The 14400-nt window shown below is 38.1% G+C and overlaps 1 pseudogene; it reads left to right on the top strand.

The window, feature by feature from the left end:
* The first annotated feature begins 4366 nt into the window (after window positions 1-4366).
* Window positions 4367-11825, top strand: LOC147492533 (uncharacterized; annotated as a pseudogene).
* Window positions 11826-14400: the final 2575 nt, after the last annotated feature.

Raw genomic sequence — 14400 nt, 5'->3', positions numbered from 1 at the left:
TTAGTTCATTGCATTTGCATCAAGATTCCAATCTCCTGTTAATTAGTCTTTGAGGTTAGTTCAATACATCTGCATCCAATTTCTGATTTCCCGTTAATTGTTTTTCTAGGTTAGTTCGATAATTTACAATTTCTATACATTTTGCATACATGTAAGAGTCTATTTTTATAAACTCAATTTCGTTTTGGGTTCATAATTACTCATGTGAGAAAGCTAAAAAAGTAGACATATATGCTTTGAGGTCAGTGTGATGCATATCCAACTTCCGATTTCTAGTTAACTATTTTTTGAGGTTATTTCAATGCATTTACATCCGATTTTTGATTTCCTGTTAGTTAATCTCTTATTTTAGTTTAATGAAGTTGCATCCAGTTTTTGGTTTTCCGTTAATTATTCTTTAAGGTTAGTTCAATGTAATTGCATCCAATTTCCGATTTTATGTTAATTGTTCTTTGAGGTTAGTTCAATACATTTGCATCAAGTTTCCTATTTCCTGTTAATTATTTTTTAAGGTTAGTTCAATGCAATTACATTAAATTTATAATTTCCCATTAATTATTCATTTAGGTTAGTTCAGTGTAGTTTTATCCATTTTTTAATATTTCGTTAATTAGTCTTTGAGATTAGTTCATTCCATTTGGATCCATTTTCCGATTTCCCATTAAAAACTCTTTAAGGTTAGTTCAATACATCTGCATCTAGTTTTTGATTATTTATGCTTTTAGGTTAGTTCGATACAATTATATCCGGTTCCTGATTTCCCGTTAACTATTCTTTGAGGTTAGTTCAATGCATTTGCATTTAGTTTCCGATTTCCCACCAATTATTTTATGAGGTTAGTTCAATGCAGTTGCATTTGGTTTTTGATTTTCTGTTAATTATTTTTTGAGTTAAGTTCAATGCATTTGCATCCAGTTTTCGGTTTCCCATTAATTATTATTTGAGGTTTCTTTGATGTATTTGCTTACCGTTTATGATTTTTCATTAAATATTTTTCAAGGATTTACATCCAATTTCTAATTTTCCGTTAGTTATTCTCTGTTGTTAGTTTAATACAATTTGCATAAAGTTTCCAATTTTCCGTTAATTACTCTTTGAGCCCAGTTATGTATTTGAATCCAATTTCCGATTTCCTTATAATTATCCAATGTGGTGTATAATACCAACTTCTACTGATCCATCTGTAGTGTCCTTGCAAACATGACATAAAATGTAAATTATGCTTAATTTACTATGTGGGATCATCGAAGATTATCCAGTTCCCGATTTTCCATTAATTATTATTTAAATTATGTATGACTCACAATGTGGAATCTTCAAAGATTATCTACGAACGGGTGTTATTATATTAATTATTCTGAAAATATTTACAAATATGCAGAACTATTATATATTAATATTATATTGATTACTAAACCAAATTTCTTATAACGTGAAAATCTCACTCTCCATTAAAAAAAAAAGAACTCACCTTTGATAAAACCTTTCAGCTTCATTTTGTTGTTTAATAATAGAAGTTTGATTGAAATTTTGTGAGATTGCCTAATAAGGCAAAGTTCATAATTTTAAATGCAAGGAGTTCCCAATCATACGGAAAGAGATAAGATAAACACCATTTTAAATGCAAAACTATACTTATCGAGACATTTCCACAATATATAACCCAACTATGTTTTGAGGTTAGTTCAATGCATTTGCATCCAGTTTCTGATTTTCCGTTATTTATATTTTGAGGTTAATTCAATGCAGTTGCATCCAATTTCCAATTCCCGTTATTTATTTTTTGAGATCAGTTCAATGCAGTTGCATCCAGTTTCTGATTTCTAGTTAATTATTCTTTTCGGTTAGTTTAATACATTTGCATCCAATTTCCAATTTCCTATTGTTAATTGTTATATTATTTGAGATCAGTTCAATACATTTGCATCCAGTTTCTGATTTCCCGTTAATTATTCTGTGAGATTAGTTTAATGCATTTGCATCCAGTTTTCGATTTCTCATTTATTATTTGATAAAGTTGCATTTTCATCTAGTTTCCAATTTCTCGTTAATTATTGTTTGAGGTTAGTTCAATGAGTTTGCATTCAGTTTCCGATTTTCCGATAATTATTTCTTGAGATTTTGCATCAAGTTTATTTTTTGAGATTAGTTCAGTGCAGTTGCACTCGGTTTATGATTTCCCGTTAATTATTTTTTAAGATTAGTTCCATGCATTTGCATTATGTTTCCAATTTATAATTATTTTTTCTTTGAGGTTAGTTCAATGTAGTTGCATCCAGTTTCTTATTTTCCGTTAATTTAATCTTTGAGGGTTAGCTCAATATTAATGCATTTGCATCCAGTTTTCAATTTTCCGACAATTATTTTTTGATGTTAGTTTGATATATTTGCATCAAAGTTTTAATTTTCCATTAATTATTCTTTAAGGTTAGTTTAATACAGTTCTATTCATATTACGATTTTTTATTAATTACTTTTTAAGATTAGTTTAATACTTGCATTTGCATCCAATTTCCGATTTCCCGTTAAATATTATTTGACGTTAGTTCGATGCATTTGCATCCAGTTTTCGGTTCCCCATTAATTATTTTTTTAAGTTAGTTTCAATCAATATTATATATATTTTTAAATATTTTTTATTATTGATTTGCCGTTTTTTTTTAATTTTCTATTATATATTTTGTGATGTTATTTTTTGTATAATTTTTTTTAACTATGTTTTGAGGCCGTGTTAAGGATATATTCGAAATAAGTTGGTGCTTTATCATAGATACTAAAATTGTATGATTTATAATAGGAAATTAGTTTCTACAAATCACCTATTTTTTAGCAATTTTTTTTATTTGATCAAATATATAAGAATTAATATACTAAAAGTGTTTGATTCATAATAGAAAATTACTTTATACAAATCACCTATTTTTTAGCAATTTTTTTTTTTGATCAAATATATAAGAATTGGAAATACACTCAAACTCTCTAAATATAAGAATTAGAAATACACTCAAACTGTTCAAAGAGGTTCAATTTATATTTCATATTAAAGTATCACATAGGATAGAAAAAAACTAACTCTCATATTAGAGTGCCACATTGGAGAGAGAAAATCCTTCTTTAAAAGTCTCTGCTTTAGTATATAGATAGTAGATATTGGGAGCCGAAATATGAGATAATGGCATAATTAGTCTATATATTGGCAAGCCGAAATATGTCAAATATTATGGGCGAATAATTTTTATCCAAACTTGTTGAACAAAAAAAATGGTTACTACGGGAAGTCGCTTTCTTATATATATATATATATATATATATATATATATATATATATATATATATAAGCTCGTGCATATTCTCTTTCCTCACCATATCGCTCCATTTTGCACCTCGATCAATATGATTGGCTCCTAAAAAATTGGATGGAATAATAATTAGTGACACCTCCCCAGATTTGTTTAAATCTCCCTAATCTATTCTTAATTTTCTATGGACTCTTCAAATTAAAAAATATATATAACAAATTAAATAAACCTTATACAAATTCTACCGAAAACCTAACTTTTCTCCTCAAACTACAATTGTCTCTTATCTTCTTCCCTACTAAGCAAGAGTTCACAATAGCCCCACTACTGCATCAAACCAAACTAGCAGCCATGACACAAATACTTATAGCTATCAATCATACATAAGTTATCCGTGTAGAAAGGAGAAAGATTTATCCGATTAAAATTTCAATGGATTCTATACAGGTGAGAATCATTTATGCCATTTGAGGTTTAATAAAACTGATATAAAATTTCCTATTTATTGTGTAATTTTTTTTTAGGCCTTTGTTTTTTCTAAATGTTTTTGGGTTGCAGGATGAAGGAGCAGGTTTGATACTAATCATCTTCTTTGTCATATGAACACAACAATCAATGTTGGATCCACTATGTTTATCCAAGCAAGGTAACTATTTTTCCAAAACCTATTACTCTAACAGAAAAACCCACGAGTAAGAAACCAAAAAGTTCCGTCAAGAGAACAAATATGATTTACCAAAATTGCGGTTGCGTTAGTAATATAAATTTGTATATACTAATATACTAATACATTTGTAATACATTTACTGAATAATTGTCATCATAAAAGCTTAGAGACCAACGTAAAATTTTTGTTTTTCTCTCTGTTTCTCATTTTGCTTCTCTTCATGAGTTATGCCATTAACTTTGAAGATATTAGTCCTATCAAATAAAAACCTGAAATAGTTTTGGGATTCACCACTTTGGTGTACTGTTAGTTACATACGAGCATTTGAGATGATCAAATTCGGGGTACTAAGCTATGAGAATGATAGGGTTGATGTTGTTGTTTGATGCAAGCAGGTTATGTTGCATGAAGCTTTAAATAACAGAAAACATGGACATTGGCAAATCTATAGAGGATCAGTTCTCCAAGGTGCATCCATGCTTTCCAGTGGATACAAGAATCACCAAAGTAGGAGCTGGCCCAAGTGGCTTATCATCAGCCTATGCACTGGTTAAGCTCGATTACAAAATCATAACCGTGCTCGAGAAATATCACACAGTTGGAGGCATGTGTGAATCAGTTGACATAGAAGGTATGCAATATTTTGAAACCAATGTCTTTGTATCAATTGGCATTTTCTATGCAAAATTCTCATATTGTGGATACCATATATTTTTATAGGAAGTTGCAAAATTTGAAGAGTTGGATTCCACAAGTTCACACTCATTGAAACTACAGGAAAGTTTTAGGACATGAAATAAGTGGCAGATGATTATGTGTCCGTAATTCCTATGACTATAAAACTCCAGGTCAGTTTTAGTTAGAAACAACTATTTGATTAGTCTGTCAGAGTTGGCAACTCAAATGTTAAAGATTTAGTTCATCTTTGCAGGAAGAGACAAAGAACTCAAATTGAATTGGGATACATGCAGTGAGTGAATTGAAATAGCATTTTACATAACTCCAAAATTTCTCGAGTCTCATGGACTCAAATTTGTCCCCAAGGCGGTGGCTTATGGATATACATCATCCGGATATAGCTTTGTCGAAGACATGCCATATACTTATATACATGAATTTATCCGCACTTCTATGACAGGAAAGATTAGGCATTTTAGAAGAGGATATACAAGTGTTTGGTATACGATCAGTCAATCTTTGCCAATAGAAGTCCATTGCAACACTGAAGTTCTGGCAATCACATGCAGCTCTTCTGGCATTACCATTGATGTCAATAATAGTGAGGGAGGAAAATGAATTTTGGAATTTGATAAAGTCATAATCTCAAGCGCTTTTCCTTTCAACAGTGGAAAAACTTACAAATCTCCTTCTTCAACTTCAGAAGGTGCACCAAAATGTCAACTTCGACTGTTTCATAGTGGTTTTATTTTCTATCTTAGTAACTTTCAAACAATCAAGAATTTTCTTCCTGGAAGTCATAGGTATGACCGGTATGACCGAGCTCAAAGTGGAGTTGTTTGGTAAAGTGCAGTCTATCGATTATTATACAACTGCTTTATAGATTAAGGGTATGGAACATATCCCTAAGGGGTTCTATTACTTTGGGAATTTCATGGAGGATCCCAAAACTATTGGTCATTCAATTACAATGCAAAAATTCTATGAAGACACATATATTTTCGTATTCTGGTCTTATGGAAACTCCGAGGATATCAGAGGACCAATGGTGACAAAGGTTGCAATTTATGTGGTAAACAAAATGGGAGCAGAAATGCAATTAGTTGTTTTACAATAACGTTTTAAGTATTTCCCTCATGTTAACAATTAAGGTATGTTCAATAATTTACTCCAATCTATCCATTTATTTTTGTCCAACATTACTAACTTAGAGATACTAACTACTCCAATACATATATGAAGCTCGGGTTTTATGAAAAGTTGGAATCTGAACTTCAAGGTCTCAATAACACTTATTATGTAGGTAGTTTAATGGCATTTGAGCTCACAGAGAGAAACTCATCTTATGCCATGGCCTCAAGGCGTGCAAGCCGATCGTTACTGTTTTTTCCTTATGTAAAGGTAATTTTGAAGATCATTGCTTTTTAAACTGATTTATGACATGCATACTCTACAAAGCGATTGTTATAATTATCGTGAAACGTATGTTTCTGCAGAGATTGTTACCGCTTTCTTTAGTTTGCAGTCCTTGGATATTAGAGGAGTTCCCAGGATTAGAATTTCCTGATCTGTCTACCCTTGATGGCTATTTAAAGCATTGGGGGACTCATAGATCAAGTCACTCAGGGAAAAACTATTTATACTTGGATTAGTGAAAGAGGGGAAGCAAGTATGATGCCACAGGACATATGGACAGCTTCATACCAATGCATCTTGCATTGCTCATAAGCTCCTAACGACCCGCAAACCAGTCTTCTCTCTTTCACCACCACTAAATCTCATCCTCCAATCATGGCGACCCAGATGAGCAAAACAAAGAAAGAAAGGTGTATTCCCTCTCTTCCCATTCTCTTACTATATATATATATATATATATATATATATATATATATATATATATATATATTTTTTTATATATATATATATTCCTAATGTGTTTATTTTGGGTTAACAGTTTGTGGATGATGAAGTATTTTTCGACGAACTGAATGAAGTATTGACAAGAGAACTTGCTGAAGATGGTCACTCCCTTGTGTACTGAAATCATCATCCATGCCACCCGTACCCAAAACGTTCTCAGTAAATTAAATTAAAATAAAAATCTCATTTTTTCTCAATATTTATATTTTGCTTATTGGGTTATTTGATTTGTTAAAGGTGAAAAGGGGAGGAGGATTATGGAACTGACATCTGTCGTTCAGAAAATGTTCAAGTTTCCTAAAAATAGTGTTAAGCTTTATGCTGAGAAGGTTAACAATAGGGGTCTTTGAACTATTGCTCAAGCTGAGTCTCTTCGATATAAGCTTCTCGGTGGTCTCACTGTTTGCAGGTATAATCTCATTTCTTTCATTAGAAATTAATTATATTGATTTTATGTCTGTGATTTGAGTAGTATCTTGATTAGGTCATTATTACAGCGTCTTGGTTATGACTTTCAAAAACTCAATGGAGCAAGTACTAGTGGAGACACATACCAAAAAATTTACAACTTCTACTGAAAATTTGTTGTTTAATTTTGCATGGTCTACCTTTTCAATATCATTTTGTTGATTGTGTTTTTCATTGCGTTTATTTTTATTTTCTTGCTTATTCAATATTTTATATTAGTTTTTTTTTTTTTGAGTAATGAAACAATTTCAGTTAACTTGACATAATCCTTATCAAAGATATTATCATTAAGATCATTGAATATTTATTTTTGGTATAATATATTTTACAAACTTATGTTTTTCAGAACTTTTGATAAAATATATGATTTATTGTGGTACAATATGAGTAGAATTTCCACAATTTTTGTTGACTTGAATATTTTGGATCTCTGTTATACTAAACTTTGTAGGGTTTAGTTATTATCTCTATGATATCTTTTCAATTCCCTGAATATTTCTCTGAAAAAAGTTTATGTAATCCAGAAATCTATTACGTAACAAAAATTAGGATATGGGCCATGTCCAATTTGGATTTATATACCTATTGATCATGATGCAATGAAATGGGTTTATAGTTTTTCATGTGAAATGGGTTTGACAGTTTTGTAAATTTGAGATTAAATACTTTATAGTCATGATGATTGTTGAATAGACACATCTTAATTTGTTAGATGACAAAATGTGTTCAAATGATATTAGTAGTACTAACTATTTGGCTACTGCCTAAAGTTTGAACGTCTCTTTACAGTTGTATTTTGAGGTAAAAAATATTGTAGTTTCATGGCATTAATTATATATATTTGGGTGTTTAATTGCATTATGAGTGGGTTTACACACACCAAGCATAGTAGCACTTATACAAGTATGCATTGGTAAGTATACATTATGCATTTTCACCCTTCAGAAACTAGCTCATGTTCAACATTATAGATGCATAAGAATGCATTGGTAACTTTATTGTAGTCATGGTAATTGTAATAATGACCGATAAAATATTCCAAAATACCGTTGATTAAACAAATCTCCAACTCCATTCCATCTTGCTCTAATGCCTCTGTAAGGTTTCCACATAACTATATATAGTGCAAGTCTAGGGAAACCTTCCCATAAGAATAATTGATTCGAGTGTTTCACACTTGATTGAGCAATTGGACTTAATACTTTGAGTTTCACAATATAATTAGTATATATTTGTTCTAAACTTCCTGCACCTTTGATCTTTCCAACTTCACTTTAGTGAAACACTTATGGACTTTTAGGCAAGAAAAAGATTTGGTGTGGGTGTCATGTTGAAGAGGTCTTCTAAAGAGTATGGATTGAGTTGTTCACATTTTCATCTTATGGAAACGTCATACAAGGAGGCTCAATGTAGAGGCTTCGACATATATGACCAAAAGTACTCTAGCACATGACTGCTAAGGAAAAAGAATTGCATTATTTTACTAACACAACTAGCGTAATGTTTCTCATCTATGTTTACGGTAATGCAGTTAGAGGAAAACAAAGAGGTTGGGATTTTTGAGCAAGCAGGCTCAGTAACTTTTGAACTTCTTTCAATGGAAGATGTAGTTTTTTTAGACAAAATGTGACAAAAATAAAATCATTTTGTGGTATGTTTGAACTTTTATACCATAAATTGTATCAGAATTTAGATTATTCTTGAACTTAATTGTTGTTGTATACTCGAAGTAAATTAAACGTCTGAACCATTTTTTACAGTACATTTTCTTTACAAATCAAATTATTAAGTATCCATTTGGATTAGAGTATTTTACAAAACGATTGACATGATATTTCTGTATAATGGCTCTATTTGTGTGTGTGTGTTAAATTTGTCAGGATACTTTGCATCTTTGATCTGAATGTGGCTGTTATAATATGTGATCCAATTGGAGAACCCAAGCCATATGCGCTGGAAAGTGGTGCTGGTTTTTTTAGTGCTTTTCCTTTGTAGGTAAAAACTACATTAGTAGAACGATTCTAAATTTTACGCCAAGTATATGTTGTATAACCTTATTGATTTTTCTTTTTTGATTTTACCTATGGTGTTAGACTTTGAATTCCCTCTTCATGGTTCATTTTATAATGTAGAAATTTAATGTGTCCTAAAACATGAAGGGAATTGGAAAAAAAAAAAAAAAAAGGAACGAGATATCGAAAAAATACGAGGTTTTTGGTATGTGACTGATTGTGTTGAAGGACAATGGTTTGTTGTTCAGGGAACACAACAGGGAGCTCTGTCTTCTAGTGGTTGTGTCAACACTACCCTCCTTACTGATCCTCTTCTTGCACCAAATTCAATTAGAGAAGCTGCTCTACAGGTTAGTAATTTTCCAAATAAAAAGCCGCTCTTCAGTTTTCTTAGATTTTTTTTTTTTTTTTCTTTTGGTACCACCTTGCTCATATGAATTATTCAATGCGATAATTGTCTTTTTACCGCTAAAACAACCACTCAAATTAAAGATTTGACTATTGCTCCCCTTAAAGAAAATAGTGAATTTTAAAGAGATCATATGTTTTTGTAGTGGCATGATGCCGTCCTGGAATATCATAGGGAATTGGGCCGGACTTAACATAACCCACAAGGCCGCGCTACACCAGATCGTGATGACAGCACGTGGTCGCGGTACGGAAACCCTACACATGGAGGGGAGTGGACCGCGAGATAGAGGGACAGGTGGAGGGTTGAGATGAGAGAGGGAGGGGATATAAAAGGGAAGAGAGGGGAGAAAGAAAGAAGAAAGGAAAAAAGAAAACGGAGAGAGGGGTGGGGCAACACGGCCAAGAGAGAGAGCGGTGAACAGGCTTGTAATCAGTATTTGAGTTATAAGAGCTTGCCATTGGTATTTGTGTTATAACATTTGGCGCCGTCTGTGGGGACAAACAGGGTAGAAATGGCACCAAAGAAGGCGGTGGGTAGGCCCCGAAGAGAGAGTCCCGGACAAATGCCGGGAAGCGGTGGAAGAAGGAGAGGGACGAGGGAGGAAGAGCAGAGGAGGAAGCGCATGCTCATGCGAAAGAAATTGGGAGGCTGAGAGAGGAAAATGAGGAGCTGAGGAGAGAATTGAAAAGAGAGAAGGGAGGAAGAATCCGGGGATGAGACGTAAGAGGAAGCGGAGAGAAAAGCGCGAGGAGGAGGAGCAAGGACCGACCTTGTGGACAATCCGGTGACCGGGTTAACAATGGAGCAGAGTCCAAAGAAATGATTAACAGCGGCGAGAGGCGAATCTTCACCGCATAAGGGGCCCAAACGGGCGGCTAGTCAAGTGGTGGCGGGGTTGAATCGCGAACCCACGGCGGACGCGATATGGACGTCCGAGGTACCAAAACGCTTCAACCAAATGAGAGATTCGAGAGGTATGACGGCACGGGGACCCGGCGGATCACATCCATCACTTCGGACAACGGATGCCTCTCGGCAAAGAGCGAGGTATGATGGTTCATGGTGCATGATGTTCCCAGCTAGCCTTAAGGGTGGGGCTTCCGACCGGTACTATCGATTACCCTCAAAGAGCATAACGAATTTCCAAAGCTAGAAACGGGCATTTGTTGACCATTTTATACATCAGAAGAGGAGGGTGGTAGACATCGCGGCCTTATTCAATGTTAGACAAAGATCCGCTGAGTCCGTCGAGAGTATCTTCGTGTCGCTTCAAGGCCGAGACCTTAAAGGTGGAAAATCTGGACGAGAGAACGGCGGTAATAGCGTTCGAAAGGGGGCTGCGACCCGGGACGGCGGTCCATCAGTCTGTGGCTAAGAACGAGATTGCGACCTTGCATGAATTATACCCGCGGGTAGAAAAGTACATCAGATACGAAGATACCATGCAGAAGGAATCGAAGAGGGGAGGCAAGACAGTATCAGCAGTGGAGAAAGAGAGGGAACGCGGTAAGACCGGGGGAAATGACCGAGGCAAAGAGAGATACCGCGGACAATCATCGAGGCGGAAAGAGGGAGGAAGTAGTTCAAGAGAGCGAGGGAGAGGAAGCCATACCACGAATTGGAGACCGTCCTGCTGGTGAGACCGCTGAGTGAGATATTGCCGTTGATAAAAAATGTGCAAGGATATGAAGGGCCGCGAACCATTCCGGCGGAAATGCCTAACAAGCCATACTGCGACTATCACCAGGTGCACAATCACGAGACCAACGATTGTTATGCCTTAAAATGGTTAGTCCAGAGATTGGTGGAGAAGGGGATGCTGAGGGAATTTGTGGGGGAACCTCCAAATAGGGGCAGGCGCAAATTGCCGGGCGAATAATGGGAACTATAAATGTTATTTTCAGCGGGGAAACACTGAGCCATAATGCCCACCGGGACAAGGTCAGAAGGACAGCGAGTATCTAGCAGGTCAATGAGTCACACCGAGGACAGAGATACAGGGAAGAGACAATGGAAGAGACAATTTCATTCTCCAAGGCAGACCTCCGAGCCGTGGATACACCGCATGAGGATGCGTTGGTCATTACAGTAGCGATGGGTAATTATGTGGTCAAAAGGCTCCTGGTAGACTGTGGTAGCGCCGTGGATTTGCTGTTCAGAGGGGCTCTAAAGGAGATGGGGATCAACCCGGGACAACTGAGACCTCCGCGGACAAGTTTGTACGGATTCAATGGGGCGTCAGCGAGCCTATGGGGAACTCTTGCTACCAAGAACAGCGGGACCCGATGGCGGTGTTCTCAAAGGTTTATGGTGGTCGATTCCAGCTCCCCAGCATACAATGCGATCCCCAGGAGGAGATGGATACATGAGATGAGGATCGCGCCGCCGACGCATTATCAAGTTATTCGATTCCCTACCCCAACGGAACATATGAGGTCCGCTGGAGATCAGGTGGCATCCAAAATAGTCACCGAAATACCATCAAAAGGATGTCCCGCGGACGGGAGGATAAGCCGACGAGCTCGTGGGAAGAGGTCCGTAGCAATTACATCTTGAGCCGCGGAAGGGGGGGAGCAAGCCGCGGTGATCCCAAAAACTTTGGATGAGATAGAGATGGTAAACCTGGGGCAGGGAGAGGAAGAGAATTTCACGTCGATAGGGTCGAGTCTTGCAGTGGAATGGAGAGAGAAGCTGATACAATGCTTGGGGAGAAACAAAGACGTCTTTGCGTGGAGGATAGAGGATATCACTGGCTTAGATCCGGAATTCGCATGTCATCGCCTGCATATGAGGGAGGACGCGAAGCCAGTGAGACAGAAAATGAGGGGTATGAGGCCCAAATACGCGGAAGGAATCCGAGAAGAAGTGGCCAGATTAAAGAATGCGGGAATTATAAGGGACGTGGAATTCACGGACTGGTTGTCCAACATAGTCGCGGTCCCGAAGAAGAATGGGAAGGTCAGGATGTGTGTTGACTTCCGCGGATGTAAATTTAGAGTGCCCGAAAAGACGGTTATCCAATGCCGCGAGTTGACGAGTTGGTAAACAGACGGCGGGGGTTCAAAGCATGTTCTCATTTATGGGCGATCGATGGGGTACAACCCGTGGCGATGTATGGTCCGATCGGAGAAGACCTCCTTCCGTAGTGGAAGGAGGCACATATTGCTACGAGAATGCCGTTTGGGTTGAAAAATCACAGGGCCACATTCCAGTACTGGCGGAGAAGATGTTCGAGGGCAAAATTCGCAAAGGCATTGAGATATACATCGATGATATGGTGGAAAAGAGCATGTCGGAGCGAGAACATTTGGAGGGTTGGAGGAGACATTCCGGATCTGCGGACCCACAATTTGAAGCTCAACCCCGAAATGTACATTTGGGGTGACCACGGGGAAATTTCTAGGGTATATTGTGACCTGGCCCGAGGGATAGAGGCAAACCCGGGCGATTAGGTCACGGGTAGAGATGCCCCCGCCGACGATAAAAGAAAGTGAGGTGTTGTTGTTGGTGGAAGGGGTCGCGGCTCTCAATAGATTCATATCGAAGTCGTCTGACAAATGCAGGCCGCTGTACCGACTGTTGAGGAACTCCGCGGATTTCTCATGGACGGCAGAGTGTGAACAGGCATTCGAGGGGCTCAAAAGGTATTTGGGGGAGATCCCCTTGTTGTCGCGACCGGAAGAGGGAGAGAAATTGTATCTGTATCTAGGGGTCACAGATTATGCAATCAGCTCGGTCCTCGTTCGAGTAGTGGATAAGATAGAAAGACCGGTGTACTTTCAGAGCAAGACGATGTTGGATCACGGAAACCGTATAGTCGCGTGGAGAATGCATGCCTCGCCTTGATATTTTCGGCCCTGAAACTAAAGCCCTACTTCAAAGCACACTCAGTGATCGTGGTCACGAACTTGCCCCCAAAGGGCTCGGGGCGAGAAATCAGGAGAATGTTGAAATGGGTCGCGTGGTCTTGAAGTGCATATGAGATCCAATATCAGGTTAGGACAGGGAGAAGGCTCGAGCCACGGCTGAGTTCTTAAGCGGAGTTCCCCGAAGGACCCTACTGGGGAGGAGATGGTTTTGGAAAATGAGGGAGAAAAAGAACGGTAGCGCGGATCCATGGGGCGAAGGTAACGGGTGGAAGTGTTTGCCGGCCAGGTCACCCACGGATCTGAGCAGCGGAATCCGCGTAGTATTAGTCACGCCCGGAACAATAACAAAAGCTAGAGCTACGATGAAATTAGGGTTCGCGGCATCCAATAACGAGGCCGAGTGTGAGGCGGTAATCGCGGGCATGGGAATGGCAGAAGGCTTGGGGGTGAAGGAACTTATCGTGTACTCCGACTCCAATTTGGTGGTGTGCTAGGCGAATGGTGGGTTCGCGGCACGGTGTCCCAGGATGGCGAGATACTTGGGGGTCCTCCGGGGGCGGGCGTCGAAGTTCACGGCGATTCGGTTTGTACATTTGAACCGTGGGGAGAACCGTCATCCAGTGATGCCACGCATATGTGGCGCACCATGCGAGTCCGGAAGGAAGGACTATAGAGATGAGAAGATCGACGGACCAAGCCTGGAGGAACCGATGGGAATAATGAATACACCGAGAGAGCGGCGAAGGATGGATGTTGCCCATCAAGCGGTTTTTGCGGGGAGGGAGAATATTGGTCCCGAGGGAGAGACGAAGGTTGGAACAGCGGCTTCGGAGATATACATTAGTAGGGGAGAGTTATATCGAGGAATTTCAAAGGGACCTTTGTTGAAATGCTTGGGGCGGGGGCTCGAGAGGGTGCTCCGATGAGAGCTACATGAAGGGATTCGCGGGAGCCACTTTCGGGCGCGGGGACGGCGATACACCGATTAACGACCACGGGTTACTACCGGCTCACATGAAGAGAGAGCGCCGTGGAATTCTCAAAAATGTGAGAAGTGTCGAGATTTTCTCCGGTT

The sequence above is a fragment of the Coptis chinensis genome, chromosome 6 (assembly GCF_015680905.1).
Source record: "Coptis chinensis isolate HL-2020 chromosome 6, ASM1568090v1, whole genome shotgun sequence".
Classification (NCBI taxonomy): Eukaryota; Viridiplantae; Streptophyta; class Magnoliopsida; order Ranunculales; family Ranunculaceae; genus Coptis; species Coptis chinensis.
The sequence above is the reverse complement of the archived record's forward strand: the minus strand, read 5'-3'. Positions and strand labels throughout refer to the sequence as shown.